This window comes from Apium graveolens, chromosome 4 (genome assembly GCF_009905375.1).
Source record: "Apium graveolens cultivar Ventura chromosome 4, ASM990537v1, whole genome shotgun sequence".
Lineage (NCBI taxonomy): Eukaryota > Viridiplantae > Streptophyta > Magnoliopsida > Apiales > Apiaceae > Apium > Apium graveolens.
Window position 1 is genome coordinate 202,113,962 of NC_133650.1, and position 16,492 is coordinate 202,130,453.

Below are 16,492 nucleotides of genomic sequence, written 5' to 3' on the forward strand. Positions count from 1 at the left end.
AAGACTAGTGTTCAAATACAAAGGAGCTGGGGAAAGAACATGGCCTCTTCACAGAATTCTGAATGAAGGCTACTCTACCTTGATTAGAGTCTACTCAGCCATACAAAAGGATTCTGGCTTTACCAGGACTGCCAGGACTGAGATTCTCAACAAGATTGCCAACATAAGGAAAACTTGGAGGGAGCCCAATGCCTTGCCTAGAACTTTACTCATTCAAGAGAGAGGTATTACAATTCACAAATCACCTCATTGGTTGATGGAGTTCAGAGACAACAAAGGAGTCAGAAGATTTTTCAGAATTGAAGATCAGCTAAAGATTGCCAGTAATGAAACTCTCAAGGATATGCAGTCTAAGTAAGATATCAATGAAGAAGATGAAGCTGAATTCTACAGACAACTTCAACTTCAAATAGAGGAGAATGACAGTAGGCTAGGAAAGAAAATCAGGGATCAAAGGAAAAGAAAGTAATTTGCTCAGGCTAAAGGAGCACCCTTGGAAACAATGTATTTCTTCAATTTCATCTCAGCATATACACTTTTGTAGCACTTTTGAATTTATGCTTTGTTACAGTTTATATATTTATTAAGTATTTTGTTATCATCAAGCTAAACCCAAATTTATGCCTACAGTTATAGTAGACATAAATAGGGGGAGATTGTTAGGAATATGTGTATTAGGTTGATGATAAGTTAAGCAAAACACTTAAGTAGAAATCTAGTGTTTGTAGCCTCAACGGATAAGACCATCTTGGCTATCCGTTGAAGGAGTAGCCTTACTTAGCAATAAGTTTGGTATTGTAGCACATTTCACTCTCTGGTTTCAAGCTGTAATTCTTAGATGTTGTTAGGAAATAATCAGTCATGTTGACTACTAATGGATGTACAAATAGGAGGGCTAATTGTAAATATTTTATGCCTTGTAATTTTGTATAAGTGAAGAAGTGTCAATGGATATTGAAGACCTTCAACGGATAAGAAACAAAGCTTCAACGGATGTCTCTAATGCTTCAATGGATAATATCCATCAACGGATAAGTGCTTCAACGGATAAAGCTTCAACTGCTAGAGCATCAACGGATAAAGCCATCAACGGATGAAAACTTCAACGGATGCTCAGTCTCATAGCAGTTGATAGTGACAGTTAACAAAGCTGACAGAGGCACATGGATTGACAGAGATGTGGTAGCCTATTTCAGGAACAGCAGAAAAAGCAGCCATTTTTAGTCTGGTTCAAAATGGAAAGTCAACAGATAATTCCATATTACACTGGATAAAAATGGAATAGAAACAAGTGGAGAACTATTGTCTTATTGTACTTTATCTTTGTCTTCACTTGTAAACTTGGTGATATATAAACCAAGTAGTAGCTAGTAATTAGATGTGAATTTTCCCTGAGCTGTTTAGAAATATCAAGAGAGAAAATCATCTAGTTTGTACTAGGAAGCAGCTGTGATTTAATTTTGAATCACAGATTTTCTGAAATAACACATCTCTAGTGGAACAACAAATCCACCAGAAAAGTTTTTAAGTTCTTTGTGTTCATTACATTTGTGTTTGAATATATATCTGTCTGCATCAGCTCCAAGCAATTCACACACATTTGATCACTCAAACACTTAGCCTTACAAACTGCTCAAAACTTGAAAAAGTTTTGAGATTTACATTCAACCCCCCTTCTGTAAATCTCATTGTTAGTCCACTAGGAATAACACTGATTTAATGCAGATTTTAATCCAATTAAAATTCTGAAAAACCTTAATATTAATTCAGAATTAATTAATTAATTAATTCAATTAATCAATAAATTAATCTTTACAGATATAATTTATTTTCTTAATTAAATTATATGACTTAATTAATTAATAGAGAATTAATACTAACCCTGAGCAGCAACCAATCTTCTGAATATCTTCTGAAAATCACTGAGAATTATGAATCAATTCCACCACTTCAACGTTGACACTCGATGTACTGTCTGGTTTATGAGTGACTAACTTCCGTGACGTTTCTTCATGTCTTGACTTTGATACTTTAATTTTCTTCAGATTAAATCCTTGTAATTAATGATACTCTGACGAGATCTCTGTCACTTGATTAAATCCACGATCTTGATTTATATCACTGAGGCTTGATCAATTTCTTGAACTTCTTCCAGTGAATTAACTCCTCAAGTCTGTAGATGAACCTTGTTTCTGAATCCTTTGACAAATATTACTTTGCGAGATCTCTTTGACGGTAGATCCACTATTTACTTATTATATTCTTATTTGAGTTGAGTTGAATCCTCGAATATAAAAATAGGCCTATGACATTTGACTTACACATATTTTTGAAAATGAGCTAATAAGCTCGTAGCCAGACTTAGCGTATGTCGAGTAACGTGTAGAGGTCATAAGACTACAAGGACGAGTTCCCGAAAATATATTGGATGGATGGGTGGAAATTTTACGAAGAGATAAAATACTGCAAGGTCAACGTGAGAACTCGAGGTTGTCATGTGAGAAGCATATCCCTACCTATTTCTAAACTGATTCCGGGACGGAATCCTTTTAAGGGGGGAAGACTGTAAGAACCCAAATTTTTGACATCGGTAAAAGACCTTTATGAATGGTAATATAATAACTTGAATTTTTGAGACCTTGTAAAACGTTTAATGAATAGTAACCCTGATGGACGGGAAAAACTTTTGAGCCCACACTATGTAGTGCATGAGAAAATGAGTTTCGGAGTTGATATTACGATTATACGTACTAAATGAGTGTATGTAAACGCTATTAGTTTTCGAAGAAAATGAACTTTAAAAAACGACCGTATTTACGACTCATCGAGGAATACGGAAATCATAGTATAATTACGATATTAAAACCCTACGGATTTATATTCAAGTATGATAATTAAAAATATAAGGAATAAATACGAAAGGAATTACGTCACGAACCATTTACGATTAAGTATTACGAAAACGTTTAAGCGACCGAGCGAACGCGTAAATGATTAAATAAACGTAACGCACTAACTAAACCATGGTAAGAAAGTAACCATGGTTACTTTATCAAATAGTAAGCTAACCATAGGATGATCAAGCAAGCTATCGAAAAAATATGCTAAGGAAGCTAACACAAGTAGTTTCTAGGAAGCTACCTAAGATTTGTCCCCAAGATTTGCAACAAAAATAAACCTAGAATGCTATGCTAGGAAGATTATCAAATCAAGTGGAAGATCTCCCACCCCATTTCCTAGAAGAAACCTAGCAAAGCAACCAAGCTAAGCAACCAAGAGAAGCAAGTATAAATACCACCCCATCAAGCTTCCATTCGGCCCCTTGAAGAAAAATGGGAGAATTCAATTTCAAATCTCAAAATCTAGCCATGGTAAAATCATCCCATTAATTCTCAAGATTCCTAGCAATTAAAATAAGGTAAAAAAATTCTTTCATCTCTTTTTATCAAGGTTTGATGGGTGAAATAAAATCAAGAAAGTCACTAGTGAATAGTGTGAATAGTAACTCCTCTTTGGTTTCTTGATTTCAATGGTGGTTTTAGGTTCCAAAAATCATTCCAAGCACTTCCAAGCCTCCACCATCCTCAAGAACACATCTCAAGACTTCAATAAAGGTAAAAATCTTTGGCCCAACTTTATTTAAGATTCATTTTTAAGATCCATTTAGTATGTGGTAGAAAACTTAGTTTAAGAAGTGATATTGTTGAGATCTTGAAGTTTAAGTTGAGTAGATTTAAGGTTGATTGTTGTTGCCTCAATAACATGATGTTCTTGAGAGGAGTTTTTGTGTTGATGATGAAATGATGATTGTTGGTGGTTGTGTTAAGAGTTAGGGCGTAAACGAAACCCCGATAATAAACGTTACTCCGTTAAAACCAACGAATCGTAACTTTTTGTTTCTGCAGAAAATCCCGGAGTTGTAAACTGTATTTTCTTGAATCGTTTAAAATGATTCCAATTAGGCGCTTGAATCGCTTAATTCCAATTTCTGGATCAAAAGTTATGGTCGTTTTGGTAAAAGTGATTTACGTGACAAAAACTGCTATAAATCACGAACTTTGAAAATATAAAGGATCAACTTAAAAGTATTCATAAATCATGAAATTTTTACAGAAAATAACATATTGAGTTTCCTAAGTTCCATAAAAATTTTAAATGAAAATAATAATTTTTCAGTTTTATAAAAATATCGGAGCCGAGACCGCGTGATTAGAAACCGTAGAATCCATAAGCGGAGCCGACGACGATAAAGAGAATGAACCTAAGATACTTAGAAAAACGAAGCGATCATGATGTGAATAAGGACTTAAAGGAATAATAAGGGTAGTATAAGTTGAGAGGGTGCATAATAAATAGCGCGTGAGTGCGAGTTGCCGTAAAATAGAACGGGACCTAACGAATTGTGTTTATGGTTATAGATTTCCAAGCGGAACCTAGAGCATCCTCCACCTCGAGATACCCAGGAAAGTTTTCAAACCCTAACTTTTAAGAACTGTTGTGTTGTGAATATTTTACAAAACTGTGATATATGCATGAGATTGCTTTAAACTGTTTTACGAAGTTTGAGATGTATTACATTACTCACTTTTTGATAATTTCTAGTACATGTTCATACCGAGTTCGAAATATTATATTTAGACCGAGAGCCGGTCGGTGTAAGCTTATAAAAACCCGGAGGTATCCTGGAGGAGTTTATAATTGAGAACGTAACGCTAACAAGTAGCGTGGCATGTATATATTTTAGACCGAGGATCGGTCAGTAAAAATTTATGAAAACCCGGAAGTATTCGGATGTGTTTTAGTTAAGAATATTAACGCTATAGTAGAGCATGATGTATAAGTCGTAAGACCGAGAGTCGGTCAGTTTTATTTTATAAAATATAAACCTGGAAATCATCTCGGTGATATTATAAGACGATTATAAGTCCATAATAGTACGTTTTAAAGGGACTCAACGTCCACTTACGAAACATTAAAATACCTCAAACCTTTATTAAAACGATTTCCAAAGACCGTATTCCCTCAACTATACTTTATCGTTCAGACAAGAATTATTTATCTACTAATCATTTATTATAGGAGAAGTATTCTCTAACACTTATTTATTCAAACCTGATTAATCATTAAAGATTATTAATTTCATAGCCATAAACTAGTTGAGGAATATTATTTTAAATATTCTTTTACAAGAGTAAACTTATTTGAGGTTAATTATCTATCGATTCTCATTTAATTATTTATTATTGATTTAAAAATCATAGATCCTGATTTAAAATATACTTCCTGTTTCAGAATATCATTCGAATAATTTCAGATCGTCGGTCAACATTATCTCGACTTATTTAATATTTTGAATATAGTTTCAAGGAGAAACTTTTCCCCCTTATTTAATTATCTGTTGACAACGGTCAACTCACATCCTTAGTACTTCCTCCGAAATTCTTGGAAGTACGTATATACATATATACGTTTATATCTTAGAGAGATAAGTTGTTTCTATCAACAAGCAAAACGTTTGGGGAACTTCGATGTGGTTCGAGTTCTCGAGATTGATAGAATTCTTTTAAAGGACAAGGGAGGGGTAGACTCTGGTACTATATGTGCTAGATGGACTACCAAAGGTACCGCAGGCGAAGGTACTCTTTGTACTCAGGAACTTGTGGAGTATGTGTATACCCGAAAATGGGACACGTAGCCCGAATGCGGCAAGGGTGATAACCGGGATACGAAGGTGTTGTCCTTCTACTAGTAGAAAAGATTACTTTATCGCAGTACGACTGATCATCGTATGCGGTGGCTCCAACGAATGTCCTATTCTTCCAATTGGAATTGTGATGCAATACCGTAACCCAAGCCTAGGTGCTGGGTTTACTATTAAGGTATTCGCAGGTTAATAAAATCCATTAAAGGATTGTTTTCATAAGAAGGTGTGTCACCAAGGAAAACTATTTTTGAAGTAAACGTATTTATCATATATGACGTTTTACTTGAGTTTATCATACAGTCATTTCATATTGTACACTATTATGCTGGGCATTATAGCTCACTCTTGCTTTCTTTTAAATGACACAACACAACAGGTAACCAGTATGCCGGTGTGGGACTTAGTCACTTGCAGTCATGGGGAGGATCCCTGGCAGCTTTGTCTCAGGTGTGCTAGAGTATCAGATAGATATAAGATATCAGTCGTAATTATTGTAACTTCATGTAGAGGTTATAAATAATTGTTTGAGATCCTGTAAAGTACATTTGAGTGTAATAAAAGAAGATTACATTTTGTACATCGTTTCTAAGGCTATAACTTGTATGTGTGAATATGAGATTGGGGTCTGTTGGATTATTGAATCAACACCAGGATACACATGAGTGAAGGATGGCGTGACAACCCAGATTCCTGACCCCGGATTTTGGGGCGTTACATAATGTGTAATTATTTTATCAATAAATGAACATCATTAGGGTTATAAACGAACCGAACTCGGACGAATTCAGATGAACTTTTAACGAACACGAGCAAAAAATTAACGAACCGGACAATGTTCGTTAATATTTTCGAACACTTTTCTTTGTCCGAACTCGAGTTCGGTAAAACTCGAACCGAACACGAGTTGTTCATGAACCTTTCGAACCAAACCCAACTCGAACAAAATTCGAACAGTTCATTAAGAAAATAGGGCATATAGTTTTTGAGCTTCTTTGTCTAACCCAATGCAGAATGGTCAGTCCAAACCAATAGACCCAAATCTAATATTTTAATTATGAGGCAGAACATCATTGCTAGTTAGAGCAATCAAACAAAAACAATCCTCTATCTTGATATATACACACTCTGTAAGTGATACATACGAAACGAGAGAGAGGCGGGACTGATACTCGGAGATGGCTACATCCTACAAATATCATCCTCAACTTTTCAAGACTATATAACAATCTTTAATTAATTATGTACAAAAGTTTAAGAATTTGTAGGGTTTTAATCTTCTTCTTTCTTCTTGTTCTTTTGGGATTTTTTTAATTTCGTTGAGTTTATGGTTTTTTCATCTTAGAGCCATGAATCTTGTAGGTTGTAGTCGTGTGTATTAGATCTCTTACATGTTCCTAAATTAAATTGACTGAGTTATACTTTTTTTTCCGAACGAACTCGAGTCGAACTCGAGTCGAACGTGTATAATGTTCAGTTCGACTCGTTAAGAATTTCGGATAGAAATTAGGGTTCGAACTCGAGTTCGGTAAGCTGCCGAACCGAGCTTATAGAGCACGAACTCGAGCGAGCTCGCGCGAGCTTACCGAACTGTCCGGTATGCTTACAGCTCTAAACATTATGTGATTATTATATAAAATTTTGGTGAATTGTGTGTTAATTGGTATTCGTGTTTGGTGTTTATATGTGATAAAATTTACGAATTTTAATTTTTATATGTCTAAAATAAAGTATAGATTATTTTGATATTTTTATAGTAATTTATATGTTGGTATATGATTTTATAAAGAATTTATAGATTTAATAAATTATTTTTCAGATTAATTATAAATTATTTTAATTATTTGAGAATCGTCCAACTTCAACGGTTTTTACATTTTCACTACCTGAAAGTCTCAGGAAAACTCCTTTCTAACCCAATTTGATTATTTCGAGCATTTCCCGTGTTTTTACTTTTTCGATCCGGAGTACGTATTTTCATGTACGATTCTCGGTACAAATTTTACGATACTATTTTCATTTCGGTAAACCAATAAAACCTGTATTTTTGAAAAACGGGATATTTTGATTAAACTATTACATTTTCTTCTCGTAATTCGTGTAGCCAAGGTGCTGAAACCAAGATTGTACTTTAAAAAGCCCGGTTTTGATAATTATCCTAAAATCGGTACCAAATTGGATCAGTTTTATCAATACTTAACGATTAAGTATTTTATTTTTATATCCGATATGATCTAACGGGGTACCAATATTCCGTAAATATAAATAGCCAATGTTGTATCTTATTTTGTACAAATAAACACAATTAATCAGTAAAATTATATAATTATCCACAGAAAACAGTAAAATTTATAGTGATCTTTGTAATCAAACCAAGAATCGAAGGCGTTAGCGAACTCGGATTTTGGCGTGTGAGTAACCAAAATGAAGCCCTTGAAGTGTATAATCAAGTTTCATAACCCATACACCTGCAAAATCAATCGGTAAATTTTTTTATTTATTTTCGAATTAAATTGGATTAAAATGTGAATTTTTAATTTTGATGTTGTTTATGTGATTTGATGCTTGCATGTTGTAGAAAATTGAATCATGATCATTTTGGAATGTCATAATAGTGATTTGGAGTTCAATAACATGTTCAAAATTGAGTTTGATTATCTGAAATTGAAATTAGGGTTACATTCGGTTTGAATGCTTTCAATTGAATTTGGACATTTTTGATCGTGTAAAAAGGAATCGATTGGTGTTGGTTTGATAAACAAAGGTACTTGAGACGAGTTGACCGGAGCAACGAAGAACTCGCCGTCCGGCGAGTTTTGTTCGAGCTTTTCTAGCCAACTCAAGGGTTATTAGTTGGATTTGATTGCATGGTTGTGTTCTTGGTGTTCTGTAGATTATTTCTGGACCTTGTGGTCACCAAACGGTACCGGAATGGCAGTCTACGGCGAGACAAGGCGTTTTCTGGCGAAATCGACGGCGACCACTGAAAAATTGCAGTTTGGTCCCCGTAGTTTTGAAGAAGAAACAGTTTAGTCCCTTTAGTTTCTAGAGTTTGCAAAAATAGGAAACCTGTTCTAAAAATTTTCAAAAATCATATAATCTATTTATTTTAATTTCAGAAAATTATTTTTAATATTTAAAAATTCCAAAAATCTTTATTTAAATTCCAAAATTCATTTTTAATGCAAAAATAAATCTGAATTATTTAATTAATTTTAATTAATAATAAATTATTTAATTGGTCAATTAATTTAAAAATAATTGATTAATGAATTTAATTAGTTATTAATTAATTTTTATTGATTATTTAATTAGATTTAATTATTTCTTTTGATTAAAAAATCTAAAAAATAGTTTATGATTTAATTTTAATAAATTCATATATACCTTGGTATACCTTTATGGTACTCATGAATTACCTTATGCTTTGAGAAGAATGTCTTATCAACGTTGTTTATGATTTCCTTTTATTGAATTACATTGCTTATCAAATTTGAATTGCTGTAAAATTGGATGGTTTTCTAAAATGTGGACCAGATTCGTGGTCAGACCAGATTAGTGGTCTTATTAGGCCAATGTGTGCCTTGTATCCAATTTATAGAGCAGAGTCGTGTGCCTTGCTCGGGGTTAGTGCGTGACTGATCAGCAGCCTAACCTTGGTTTTAAACTTAAAAATGAATATCCAAGTCTAATAATTGCTTAACAAGAAACTTGATTCCTTTAATCATTTCATTTGATCATTGTTTAATCTCAGTATTGTCATTGTGACTTGCTGAGCTAGTTAACTCACTCTTGAGAATCTTTTGATGTTCTTTTCTAGTTAAAAAGAAAGTTGTTGGTAGCAAGAATCCCCAGACCAGTGTGCAAGCTAGGATTCCAGGTTGAGTTGGATCAAGCTAACAGAAGCTTATGTTTTAGTTTTGAGTTTAGCAAGTTTGTAAGAATTTTATATTAGCAGTTGTAAGTTAAACTAGTTGGGATTTGGTACGTTGTAATGTAATTTAGGTTGAGGATTATGTTCTTTAACTTGTTGTGGTCCGTGGTTGTGTATCGTAGGGTCATTGCATATATTATTTCATAAACAGGTTTATATTGTGTATGTGTTGTGAACCCCAAACTTCTGACCTGGATATGAAGGAAGTCACAGGTTTGGTAGCAGAGCTACAGGTTATAAGTCATTGACACAAGCCTAGATTGTCGAGATTGGGTAGAGGGTTAGGATTATAGATAAAGAATTGAAAGATAGGACGTTGAGAGGTTGAGTGCGACTTTATTGTAGATTTTGGTATGATTTGTGTTGTGATTTGAGATTCTTATCTTGAGGTGTTGATTTTCAGATAGCGATGATGCTAGATCCTATTATCTCTATACCATCTGATCATTCAGAGCCTTCAGTTCGAGGACCATTCTCTCCACCCAGACCTGATCCACACCATGTTCTTCCACCAGTGTTAGCTATATTACCTCATGTTGTGACACCTGCACCTCTCCGAGCTATTCCACCACCCCCGGATGTGAGACCACTTATTCGAGGACCCCCACCTGCTGGTTCTGATTCTACCGGACATTTAGTTGCGGGTGCATCTTTTCAGTTTACCCCACGCCATGTTCCATACCATCAGTTTGAGGCTTTTCTTATGGAGCGACAAACCCTATTGGCACAGATTCAGGAGCTGCAGCATATTGTGAGGACTACAGATGTTGACTAGAGTGCGAGGTAGCTTAGGAGTGAGATTCATTGTACCCGGAGGGTAGCTGAGGCTAGTCTACATGGAGCTACTAGTGAGTATGCGGCCCCAGATTCTCTTGTGGAGTGGGCCAGATGGGTTCCAGAGGAGCTTGCGAGTCTCGGATGACCAGAGGTTCCATGGAGCTAGATGATAGAGTTATTGTGATAGTTGGTATATGTACATTAGTGATATTGTGTGTATCCGCAGATTTTTGTTTTGAAAATATAGACTAGACTTGCTGACTAGTGGGTAGGCATGTTGTACCTTTTGTTTTTGCTGAAACGTTTCACGCTTGTACCACCAAATTTTGACATATATATATATCAATACCTTTTTCCAACATTATCATTTACATTACCGCACCTGTTTTATCTTACTTTATTTACTGCACCATTTATAAACTCTTGTGATAACATATATCCTTTCCCTCGATTATTTATATTTTGTAAAGAAGCATGCAATTTACTTAGTTAAATGATTGAAAATGTTTTCAAAAAAAAAACTTTGGTTTTGTGAAAAGAATTTGATTTAAAGGCTAAATAAGAGTTTTGATTCTTTACAGAAGATGCCTCCCAGAAGAAACACTCGTTCTAACACCCAGAATAAAGAAGACAGCAACAACAACCAAGAAAACAATAACCAGAATGTAAATCCAGGTCCCATAGACCCAACTGTAGCCCAAGTTCTTCAGATTTTGGCTCAACAAACAAACAACCTGACTCAACAACAATAGAGACAGGCCAATCCCCAGGTAACTTTTAAGACTTTTCATGTGGAGAATCCACAGGAGTTCAACGCTTCTTTAGATCCAATTGAAGAAAGAGTTTGGTTAAAGGAGATTGAGAAATCATTTGTTTTAGTCAAGGTGAGAGAGGAACAAAAGACATAATTTGTGAGTTACTATCCGAAGAATGAAGCCACCTATTGGTGGGAAACTGTTAAGACATTGGAAGGTACATATGTTATTATTTGGGATAGATTCATGATGTTATTTTTAGAGAAGTATTTTCCTCAGTTTATTCAGGATCAAATGGAATTGAAGTTTCTAGAGTTAAAGCAGGGGAATATGTCAGTAGCAGATTATGAAAGTAAGTTTGAAGAGTTGTCTAGGTTTGTACCATTGATAAGTGGTATTTTATACCACTTAGAACGTCTTAAAATGGCTTAAATTGGTGTCTTGAAATCAAGTATTTTGTGTATTTGATGCGTTTTTCTAGTGTTTATGCGTTTCAGGGTACTAGTTGCATTTCGGGGGAGTAATCATCAAGAATAAGCCTTGGCATGTGTTCATCATTGAGAGAGGGAAGAAATGGGTAGATTACGGCGAAGGAACAGAGCAAACTCAGGAATTTTCCAGAAGGGTCCTGAGCGCCCGCTCAGCATAGCTGAGCGGCCGCGCAGAAAGCTGAGCGCCCGCTCAGCTATGCTGAGCGGCCGCGCAGGGTCGGGGAAAAAAATAATTTATTTTAGGACTTCTATTTCTGTTTGGCTTCCACTTCTATGTAATCTGAGTTTTATGGGACTATTATATAAGTAGATTTGGAGACGTTTTCACGAGGGAGGATCGTGGTATTACGCAAGGAGCGAAGGAGATAAGGAAGAAGACCGTTTAGTGCACAGCAACGAGGAGGAAGCATATTTTCTTGTGATTCTTGTTTCGTTGTAACGTTGGATGCTAGTTTCTTACCTTGAACCTATTTACTCTTGTGACGTACTCTGATTTAATATAATTAGTTTAGTTATTATTTTCTTGTGTTTGTTTATCATGATTTCATATGAACCCATGATGACGATAAGTGCTATTATGGGCTAATCGTGATCATGGGGTTGCAACGGATTTATTATGGAATTCTTTAGTTAATTGTTTAATACTTTAGTGTGTGATGATTGTATGATATCTAGTTTTGGTTGTGCGTATTCGTCTTATGAGCGTCGCGAACATATAAGATAGGGTGTTAATCTCTTGTGAAGCGACGGTGGATCTTGAGATTTAGAACTTGCCATGCTAGCATCGGTTCATGTACGTTGTGCATGATTAGTGGGTAACTCTAATAGTTTTATTTGCCCTATGTAATTAAAAGGAATAACTTGTGCTTAAATCGTTGTGTTGCCAATTTCTGTAGACATATAGGAACTCAACATAATTGATGACTATTCAACTTCTATCTTGATTGTGGATGTTGGTAGAATGGTATTAGTACAATGAAAGTTGGCTTTTATCAATTTTGTGTTATTCGATTAATATCATCACTGTCACATGCTAAAGGTAATAACAATAACTATTGAAGGAAGTAGTAATGAAGTTGTGATCTCATGAGTGTTTTATTATTGATAATTTGAAGTGTTAATTAAGTGATTAATTAAGTAGTTAATTGTAGTTAATATTTAGTCAACAATTCTAAGTGTTAGTGTCTTAACATTGAGAAGTAATCATACATTGGTGAGTGAGTTTAATTAGACAATAAATTAGTCTGAGTCTCTGTGGGAACGAACTAGAAAGTATTCTATATTACGTGCGAACGCGTATACTTGCGTAAATATTAGCGTGTGTTTTCGCTCTAACAAGTTTTTGGCGCCGCTGCCGGGGACTCGGCGTATTTGTTTAGTTTATGTACTTACCATCATTGGTCATTAGGACTCAGTGATTAGGACGTAGTAGTTACTTATTGTTTCCGGTTGTGTTTCAGGTACTTTAGAAAGCGTTTATGCAAACTCGTTCTCGTACTCGCAAGAGGACTTTAGATACAGCTGAGGAGACAGACGAAATTTTTGATATTCCGGAGAAGTTAGATTTTGAAGATTCAGATTCAGGAATTGAGCGGAAAGAACCATTAAACATGGGTGATCGTATTGTTCAAGCTGATCCAGCTCTTATGGATTTTTCTCGGCCAAAAATTGATGACATTCAGTCAAGCATTCTTCATCCGGCTATTCAAGCTAACACCTTTGAAATCAAGCCGGGCACTATTCAGATGGTGCAGAATTATGTTTCTTTTGGAGGAGCAGCGACTGAAGACCCCAACATGCACATAAGGAATTTTGTCGAGATCTGCAGCACTTTTAAGTATAATGGCGTGACTGATGAGGCTATCAAGTTGAGGCTTTTCCCATTCTCACTGAGGGACAAGGCTAAAGACTGGTTACATTCTGAACCAGCTGGGTCCATCACTACGTGGCAAGATCTTGCGCAAAAGTTTCTGGTGAAGTTTTATTCGATGGCAAAGACTGCTGCTATGAGGAGTGCTCTTACTCAGTTTGCGCAGCAACCTACAGAATCTATGTGCGGGGCTTGGGAACGCTACAAGGAAATGTTGAGAAAATGTCCACATCATGAAATGCCTGATTGGATGGTGATCACTGGTTTCTATAATGGTTTGGGGGCCCAATCTCGGCCCATGCTCGATGCAGCAGCTGGAGGCGCCTTATGGGCTAAAAGCTATACTGAGGCGTATAATCTTATAGAGACTATGGCTGCAAATGAGCATCAAAACCCAACTCAGAGGATGACGTCAGGTAAGTTAGCAGGTATTCTGGAAGTTGATGCAGCCACCGCTATTGCAGCCCAGCTTCAAGCGCTATCAATGAAGGTTGATTCTCTGGCTACATATGGAGTTAATCAAATAGCTATGGTTTGTGAGCTTTGTGCAGGTTCTCATGCTACGGATCAGTGTTCTCTTGTCAACGAATCTGTTCAGTATGTGAATAATTATCAGCGACAACAGCAGCCTGTGCCAGTGACCTATCATCCTAATAACAGAAATCATCCAAATTTCAGCTGGGGGAATAATCAGAATGTTATTCAGCCACCATATCAGCAAGGAGTGAGTAAACAGTTTAACCCACCTGGATTCCAGCAACCACAACAGTATGCTACAAGGCAATCATATCCTCAACAGGGAAGTACAGCTGCACCTACTAGTGCTGATTTTGAGGAACTTAAGTTGTTATGCAAGAGTCAGGCGGTTTCTATCAAGACCTTGGAAAATCAAATCGGTCAATTAGCCAATGCAGTGCTCAATCGTCAACCTGGCACTCTTCTCAGTGACACAGAAGTACCAGGCAGGAAGGAAGCTAAAGAGCAAGTCAAGGCTATTACCTTAAGGTCTGGAAAAGTTGCTGATGCTGAAAAGGCAAAAGAAGGAGAAGCTGAAATTAGAGATGAAGAAGCTAAGCAAAAGGAGAAATCGGCGGAACCAAGGAAGACTACTATTGAACACACTCTGCCTGAGGCTAATACAGGGGAGAAACAGCTCTATCCTCCACCACCTTTTCCTAAGAGATTGCAGCAACAAAAGCTGGATAGACAGTTCGGTAAGTTTCTGGAGGTATTCAAGAAACTTCACATCAATATACCTTTCGCTGAGGCTTTGGAGCAAATGCCTAGTTATGCGAAGTTTATGAAGAGTATTCTTTCAAGGAAGGTGAAACTGGATGACCTTGAGACCGTTGCTCTCACGGAAGAATGCAGCGCTGTTCTGCAGCAAAAGTTACCACCAAAACTGAAAGATCCAGGTAGCTTCACCATTCCTTGCACCATTGGCAATTTGACTTTTGACAAGTGCCTGTGTAATTTGGGAGCAAGCATTAATCTGATGCCGTTGTCAATCTTTAAAAAGCTGGATCTGCCTGATCCAAAACCCACATACATGTCTCTACAATTGGCTGATCGTTCCATTACTTACCCAAGGGGCATAGTGGAGGATGTGCTCGTCAAGGTGGATAAGCTCTTCTTTCCTGCAGATTTTGTTATTCTGGATTTTGAGGAAGATAAGAAGATTCCCATAATCTTGGGAAGACCTTTCTTGGCTACTGGCCGTACATTGATAGATGTGCAAAAAGGTGAACTTACTATGCGGGTACAAGATCAGGATGTAACCTTCAACGTATTCAAGGCAATGAAATTCCCTACAGAAGATGAGGAGTGCTTTAAAGTGGATGTGATTGATTCTGCGGTTACTTCGGAACTCGATCGCATGCTAATGTCTGATGCATTGGAAAAGGCCTTAGTGGGGGATTTTGACAGCGATGATGAAGATGGCAATGAGCAATTACAATATCTGAACGCTTCTCCCTGGAAGCGAAAGCTGGACATGCCGTTTGAATCTCTTGGTACTTCTGACCTCAAGAATGCTGAAGGAAAGCTCAAACCATCAATAGAGGAAGCACCTACCTTGGAGCTCAAGCCATTACCTGAACACTTGAGGTATGATTTTTTAGGTGATGCATCTACTTTACCTGTTATTATTTCATCTGACCTTTCAGGTAGTGAGGAAGACAAGCTCTTAAGGATTTTGAGAGAATTCAAATCGGCTATTGGATGGACCATAGCAGACATCAAGGGGATAAGTCCTTCATATTGTATGCATAAAATTCTGCTAGAGGAAGGTAGTAAGCCGACCGTGGAACAGCAGTGAAGACTGAATCCTATCATGAAGGAGGTGGTGAAGAAAGAAATTCTGAAATGGCTGGATGCAGGCATCATTTATCCTATTTCTGACAGCTCGTGGGTAAGCCCCGTACAATGTGTACCTAAGAAAAGAGGTATCACTGTGGTAGCAAATGAAAAGAATGAGCTCATCCCCACTCGAACAGTTACAGGATGGAGAGTATGCATGGATTATAGAAAATTGAACAAAGCCACAAGGAAGGATCACTTCCCTCTTCCGTTTATTGATCAGATGCTTGACAGGTTGGCGGGTCATGAGTATTTTTGTCTTCTGGATGGTTATTCAGGGTATAATCAGATTTGTATTGCACTAGAGGATGAGGAAAAGACTACCTTCACTTGTCCATTTGGCACGTTTGCTTTTCGCAGAGTTTCATTTGGGTTATGTGGCACCCCGACCACTTTTCAGAGATGTATGATGGCTATATTCTCTGACATGATTGGAAATAATGTCGAAGTGTTCATGGACGACTTCTCCGTCTTTGGACATTCATATGATGAATGTTTGAATAATCTGCGCGCCGTACTCAAAAGGTGCGTGGAAACTAATTTGGTGCTCAATTGGGAGAAATGTCATTTTATGGTGCGTGAAGGCATTATTCTTGGGCATAAGGT

General features: G+C 36.6%; 1 non-coding gene across 1 annotated transcript; it reads right to left on the reverse strand.

Annotated features, from left to right (window-relative positions):
- Positions 1 to 13,661: 13,661 nt before the first annotated feature.
- On the reverse strand, positions 13,662 to 13,768 carry LOC141722733 (small nucleolar RNA R71). Its single transcript, XR_012575737.1, has one exon. It is a non-coding gene; the product is annotated as a small nucleolar RNA R71 (small nucleolar RNA).
- Positions 13,769 to 16,492: the final 2,724 nt, after the last annotated feature.